Source organism: Elephantulus edwardii, unplaced genomic scaffold (assembly GCF_000299155.1).
Source record: "Elephantulus edwardii isolate Elephantulus edwardi_28Jun2011 unplaced genomic scaffold, EleEdw1.0 scaffold00059, whole genome shotgun sequence".
NCBI classification, from domain to species: Eukaryota; Metazoa; Chordata; class Mammalia; order Macroscelidea; family Macroscelididae; genus Elephantulus; species Elephantulus edwardii.
In genome coordinates, this window is record NW_006399809.1 from 1,802,587 (window position 1) to 1,809,559 (window position 6,973).

A 6,973-nucleotide genomic window follows, 5' to 3' on the forward strand; every position below is an offset into this window, starting at 1 on the left:
AGAAAGCGCCATACCGCTTTCCACAGGGGTTGCACCATTTTACACTCCCACCAACAGTGAATAAGGGTTCCAGTTTCTCCACAACCTCGCCAGCATTTATTGCTTGCTGTTCTTTTAAATTTTGCTATTTTGACTGGGGTGAGATGATCTTCTTCACGTTTTTTTAATAATCTTTACCTTTCTTCATTGATGATGCTGTTGTTGTCATTCCACGACTGGTCTAGTATTGGGCCATTAGTGTTCCATAACCACAAATATATTCTTAAAATTATTTTTCAGTTCAGTTAGGATACATTCAAGTTTATATTTTGGGTCTCAGGGACTTGCTTTAAATTTTTTTAACCTCAATTTGAACTTACATGTGTATAGCTGATAGAAACACTGCATGTTTCAAAATTGGGACGGGCGTACGCCAGGGATGTGTCCTGTCTCCATACCTTTTCCACCTGTATGCAGAACAGATTATCTAGGAAGCTGGGCTCTATGAAGAGGAGTGTGGGGTCATGATTGGTGGAAGATCTATCCACCATCTGCGTTATGCCGATGACACAACCCTGCTTGCTGAAAGTGAGGAAGACCTGAAGCACTTGCTGCAGAGGGTCAAGGACTGCAACCTCCAATATGGATTGAGGCTCAATGTCAAGAAGACAAAGATTCTCACCACTGGGCCAATTGGCAGCATCAGGATGGATGGTGAAGAGTTTGAGATTGTTCGCAGCTTTAGTTTGCTTGGCTCCACAGTTAACACTCTCGGCACCAGTATCCAGGAAATTAAAAGTCGTATTGCGATGGGAAAGTCTGATGTTAGGAACCTCTCTAAAGTACTGAAGAGCAATGGTTTCTCTCTGGAGACTAACGTGTGCCTGATACAGGCCATGGTCTTTGAAATCACTTGTTATGCATGAAAGAGCTGGACAATGACTAAGGAGAATATAAGGAGAATTGATGCCTTTGAGCTGTAGTGCTGGACAAGAATATTGAGAGTACTATGGACTGCTAGGAAAACAAACAGATTCATCCTGGAAAGGGTCAAACCAGGTGGCTCCTTGGAGTCAAGGAGTCTGAGGCTCCATCTAACATACTTTGGACATGGTGTAAGGAGGGACTGGTCCTTGGAGAGGGACATCATGATTGGTAGGGTGGAGGGACAGTGCAGGAGGGGAAGGCCCTCTATGAGGTGGATTGCTTCAGTGACTATGGTAATTGGGATGGGTGTATCGGAGATGGTGCGATTGGCACAGGACAGAACAGAGTTTAGGGCTGTTGTACTTAGAGTCGTTATGAGTCAGAAGCAACTCAACTGTCACATAACAAGAACAACATGTTTGCATAATTAAATTTGCACACATTAATTAAATTTGCACAGCATTGTATTTCAGTATAGCCTTCAAAATGCTCTCTTTGATAATGAACGACACACCATTTCTCATCCAATTGTAATTTCCAGCACTGTTGACCATATTGTTGTCTGATTCAAAGGGACCAATCCCGCCAATCAATCTCCATTCACGGATACTTAAAATGCTGGTTTGTATGTATTTCATTTAATTTTTTAACAATACTTTCAATTTATTATAATAAAATGATGTAAATAAGTACTGTAATAATAAAGAGACAAATGATTAAGGGGTGGGAGGATTCTGATGTGATGGTTCGATGTGCTAAAAAGGGCATATTGCCCACCCTTCAAGGACCAGAAAGCAATCTTAGTCTTCTTGTTCCTGCCAGACTTTTTTTTTCTTAATTTTTTTCAGCCAGACTCTTATTTATCAGTCTTACAGAATATACTAAATTATATCATCTAAACTGAGTTTAATTTTTTTTGACAATTTCTAATTTTACTAGCTCTATGTTCCAATTATTATTGGATATTTGTACCTGTTTCTCTTTGAGTCTTGCTTCATTGGCAAATGAAAGCCCTTCACTTGGTAAAGCATTTGAGTGCCTCCAACCTCAGTAATGTTCTTCCATTATTCATTAGGTTTTTGAAGGTATGTTATTTCAGAATTGGATGGTCAATTTTACTTTTTAGTTTGTCTTAGTCTGAAAATTCTTATGAAACTTCTTTCAGTTTCATCAGTGCTGCTGATGAATGTGGGATTGTTCCAGCATATGGAATATTTGGAAAATTGCCATCATTTGCCTTCAGCCTGCAAAACAATTCTCTTTTGGATTATCACTTACTTCTTTGAAGATGTTTTTTATAGTTATATATAATTGAATCAACATTTATCTCTTTGAAGATGTTTTTCTCAGGTCATATGTAATTGGATTAGCATTTATCTCTTTGAAAATGTCTTTCTTAGTCATATGTAAACTATATTACAAGCTGTTTATTTACTAGGACCTATAACATCTAACCCAAGTATAAGAACTGATGACCATGCTTAGCCGGGGAAACAGTTTTTGAGAAGAAACTCACTGCTTTCCCAGATCTGAAATAAAGTGCTCTGGTTGCAATCCATCTGTCTTATTGACAATTGACTATGGAAAGAACCTCTTGCATTCAGTAACAAAACCTGTCCATCATGGGTGACCCTGCTGGTCTTTGAAATGCAGGAGAGGCATAGCTTCCAGCATCACAACATGACAAAGTGACAAATGAATGGATGAATTGTAGTGTTGGAAAAGAATCTCATTTTAAGTCAGGAACTGCTGGTAGTACTATTCTTTCATGCATTCTATATCTCTTTATGTATCTCTGTGTGATGTGGGAAGAATTTTTTCTCTCTTCATATTTTTGTTTCTTCAAAGTTCTTTGTATTTTCTTTTTTTCCTTACCATACTAAGTCCTTTTGTCAGTTGTCTTACTGTTTAGATTTTGCACATGATTAAAACTGAAACTAAAAAGTTTACTGTATTATCAGAGTATGTGTGTAAGCACATGAACTTTGATCTTCAGTTTGTTGGGATATATATACACACACATATATGGAGGGCTATTCAGATCACTTCAATAATTAGCTCATAACAAAAAAAATTAAATAATACAGACACTTGGCATAATGTACTCCAGGGTCACCCATTTTGTACATTATACTGAGTGAAAAATCTCAGCCACAGAGTGAAAAATCTCAGTCACAGAGGGACAAATGCTGCTTAGTGCCACTGTTGTCAAATGGGACTAGCATTGGGGTTGGGAGAGACTGAGAAAAGAGGGGATAAACAATGTGTACTGCATTGAAACAGATGAGGAAGAGAACTGTTTAAAAGAGCTATATGATTAGGTATTGTCATGACAGGAATCCAGAATGAAGGTTACATAGTGTAGTGGACTGGGGCTGGGGTAGGGGTGGGAGATTGTATAACTATGAAAGAATTTTTCTTTTACTTTTCAAAGTCAAGAGCAAACTGGGGGTGGGCAGGGAAAAAAAGTGCAACAATGAATGAATGGAAGTCCAAAATCTCTGTAAACTTTCATTAAAATTAATTAAAATAAATACAGTGATGTTGCATGTTGACTTCACTAGATGGACTGCATAGGAATCAGGTTAACTAAATCTGTGGAAGGAATCATCAGAGAAGTGCAATACCAGAAGTTAAAACTAGACCAAACAACGCTGCGGAATAGACTATCAATTACTCATGTACAAGTTCAATTTGAGACTAAAGAAAATTAAAATTAGTCCACGAGAACCAAATTATAATATTGAGTCTATTCCACCTGAAGTTAAAAAAATCATCTTAAAAATAGATTCCAAGTATTGAACCATTGATCAAAGATTAGATGAGTTGTGGGATGAAATCAAGAGTGAAAAGGGCACTACAAAGAAATAGAAAGAAAGAGGGACTGGACGCGGCCTTGGCAACAGGGAGGGAGGTGATGCCGCCTGTCTCCAAGTGGTCCCACCTACGCCCCATGCGGGTTTCCTTTAAGCCTCTTTAGTGTCCGTCTCCCTGCTCCAGCCTATGCGGCCCTCCTGTTCTGGGCGCCTTTTCCGCCATCCTCCCCACTGGGGCCATTGATGTAAGTGACCTCTGGCTGGTCCCAGACAGGAAGTTTTCTGCCATTTCGAGATAGACGAGAGTCTGATCGTGGAACTTCTGGAGCTGCAGGCCCACGTGCGAGGTGAGGCGGCAGCACGGTACCACTTTGAGGACTTTGGCGGGGGTGGGGGAGGGGTTCGGGGGGTGTCCAGGGCTTGAGGGCTGCACAAGCGGAAGCCGTGCGGCCCCTCCTTTTGGAGAACTTGGCCCTGGGGTTCTGCTGTCAGGAAGCCTGGGTCCTTTCTGGCAAACAACAGGTTGTTAAGGAAAACCAGCAGGTAGCAAAGGAGGTGGTGTTACACCAAGCCTTGCTGAGGCTGAGCCAGTACTAGACTGATGGATCTCCTGCTCACCTTCAATCAGTCCCAGTAAGGAAGGAGAATAGGTGGAAGAAAAGTGGATGACAAGGACTTCAGGAGAATAGGGCTGGGTGGGGACTTGAAGGAAGCAAGTGAGAGGGCTAGAAGTTTTGGGTCTCTGATAGTGAGGTAGTCTGGGGAACAGAAAGAGGAACTTCTGAACTGGGATGATCTCTTCTGTCCATCTGTTCCCCCAAGCCCTGAGAACAGTTCATCTCTTGGCCCTGAAAATCTGTCACCATCACCCTGGAGCCTGGGTGACTTTGAACAGTGGGTGACCAGTCTGACCTTCATGATGCCCAGTTATGTAAGGGGAATAAAAGGCTGAATTGAGTTCCCCTCATTCTGTCCTTCTGTGTAAACATAACACACCTCCACTCTGTAGAAGTAAACTTGCTTTATAATTAAAAAAAAGAAAGAAAAATCAAAATTAATGTCAGAAGAGGCCCTTATAATTGTCTTAGATCATCAAGAAGCATCAACAAAGAGATGCTAAAGTAAAATAGCTCAACTGAAGATTTCAAAGGGCAACACAAGAAGACAAAGTAAAGTATTATAATGTGCAGAGAGCAGGAATTGGAGAATAAAAAGTTATTTCTCAAGCTGAAAGAACTGGAAAAGAAATTTAAGTTGCAATGCTTAGACATGCTATGGGCAAAATGTTGAATGAGAATTGCCAGAAATATCAAAAGAAGACAGAGGGAATAGAGTCACTGTACCAAAAATCGGCCAACACGGAAATATTTAAGGAATTACCATATGATCAGAGTTAATAATAAGGAAGGAAAATTTCAAGCTGCACTGAAGACAGTAAGAAAAATAAGACTTTAAGAAGTGATGGGATATTAAGTGACATGTCTCAAGTGACATTCAGCCCTAGTCACACTCACCAGTTTATGCCAGGAAATCTTCTAGGACAGCAATCTAGGCATCTAACTGGATGAGATCCATATTTGCTCTCATTCCCAAAAAAAGTGACTCAACATAATGTGAAAATTATTGAACAATATTGTCAATATCACATGCAAGCAAAAGACTGCTGAATATCATTCAAAAGGTACATAGATAGAGAATTGCCAGAAATTCAAACAGGATTTAGAAGAGGCTATGGAAATAGCTTCCTTCTAGAAACTCTATGAACTTGGAGAAATAGTGAAAGTTATACAAGTCTTCAGGTCTTTTGTCCATAGGGTCTCTATGAGTCATCTATGACTTGAGAACACTTAACAACAACAACAACAACATGGTCCTGGGAATATACTTATTGATGTTAGATGGATCTTGACTGAAAGCAAAGAAAACCAAAAGAGAATCTATTTGTGTCTTACTGACTATGCAAATGCTTTTGACTATGTTGGCCATAACATATTATGGTTAATATTGAGAAAATAGGAATCTCAGAACACTTAATTGTGCTCAAGTGAAACATACTCAATGAGGTTTTGTATGAACAAAGCAAGGGAACACTATATAGTTTAAAACTAAGAAAACTTTACATCAGGGTTGGATTCTTTCTCCAGACCTATTTAATCCAGATGGTGAGAAAATTACTTGAGAAGCTGGACTCTATGAAGAAGAATATGAATCAGGATAGGAGGAAGACTCATCAATAACATACATTGTGCAGATGACACAACTTTGCTTCCTGAAAGTGAGAGATACTTGATGTGCTTGCCACAGAAGATGAAAGACTACAACCTTCAAAATAGATTGGATCTCAACATTTTATTTTGTGAAGAAAACAAAAATTCTCACTACGGGGCTGATAAACAACATCATGATAGATGGGGAAAAGATTGAAACTGTCAATGACTTCACCTTGGATTCACAACAAACACTCTTGGTAGTAGGAGTCAGAAGATCAGGAGGTGTTTTGCACTGGGAAAATCTGCAGTAGAACTCTCCAAATATTGAGGAACAATAATGTCAGTTTGAAGACCTAAGTGTGACTAATTTAGGCCACATTTTTTTCAATCACTTGCTATGCATCTGAAAGCTGTACAATGAATAAGAATAACAGAAGAAGAATTGATGACTTTGAGCTGTGATGTTAAAAATGAGTACTGAATATCCCCTGGATTTTCAAAAGAACAAACGTATACATCTTAGAGAAGGTGCTCCTTGGATAAGAAATAGCAAAGCATCGTCTCACATACATGGAGTACGTTGCTAAGAGAAGCTGTTCCTTGAGAGGGATACCATGCTTGGAAAGTTGGAGGGATATCAAAAAGAGGAAGACCCTCAACCAGATTAATTGACACAATGACTTCAGCAAAGGGCTTGATTAAGTATGTTGTAAATTATGAGGGTGGCAGAGAATAAAAAGGGTCCAGATCATAGGGTTGTCATGAGTCATGCTCAACTCAATGACATGTAACAACAAAAACCATAAGATTACTTAGGAAATATTCTTCTAGTGAGAATAGTCTTTTTGTTTTCAATTTAAAGACAAAGTTCTAGAGGTCATAATTTTAAGTATGCAATATCGGAAAATTCCTCAGAGATGAAATATTGAGTAATATTGTTGATTCATCTGATTGTTTTTAGTAAAGCAATTAGCTATGTTCTCAATATTACTAATAAGTCCCTAGCCCAAAACTTATTTTATCATCTGCAAAGATTAAATC

The 6,973-nt window shown here is 39.0% G+C and overlaps 1 pseudogene; it reads left to right on the top strand.

Moving 5' to 3' along the window:
* Positions 1-4,674, top strand: part of LOC102863773 — a 31,777-nt pseudogene extending 27,103 nt beyond the window's left edge.
* The last annotated feature ends 2,299 nt before the right edge of the window (positions 4,675-6,973 follow it).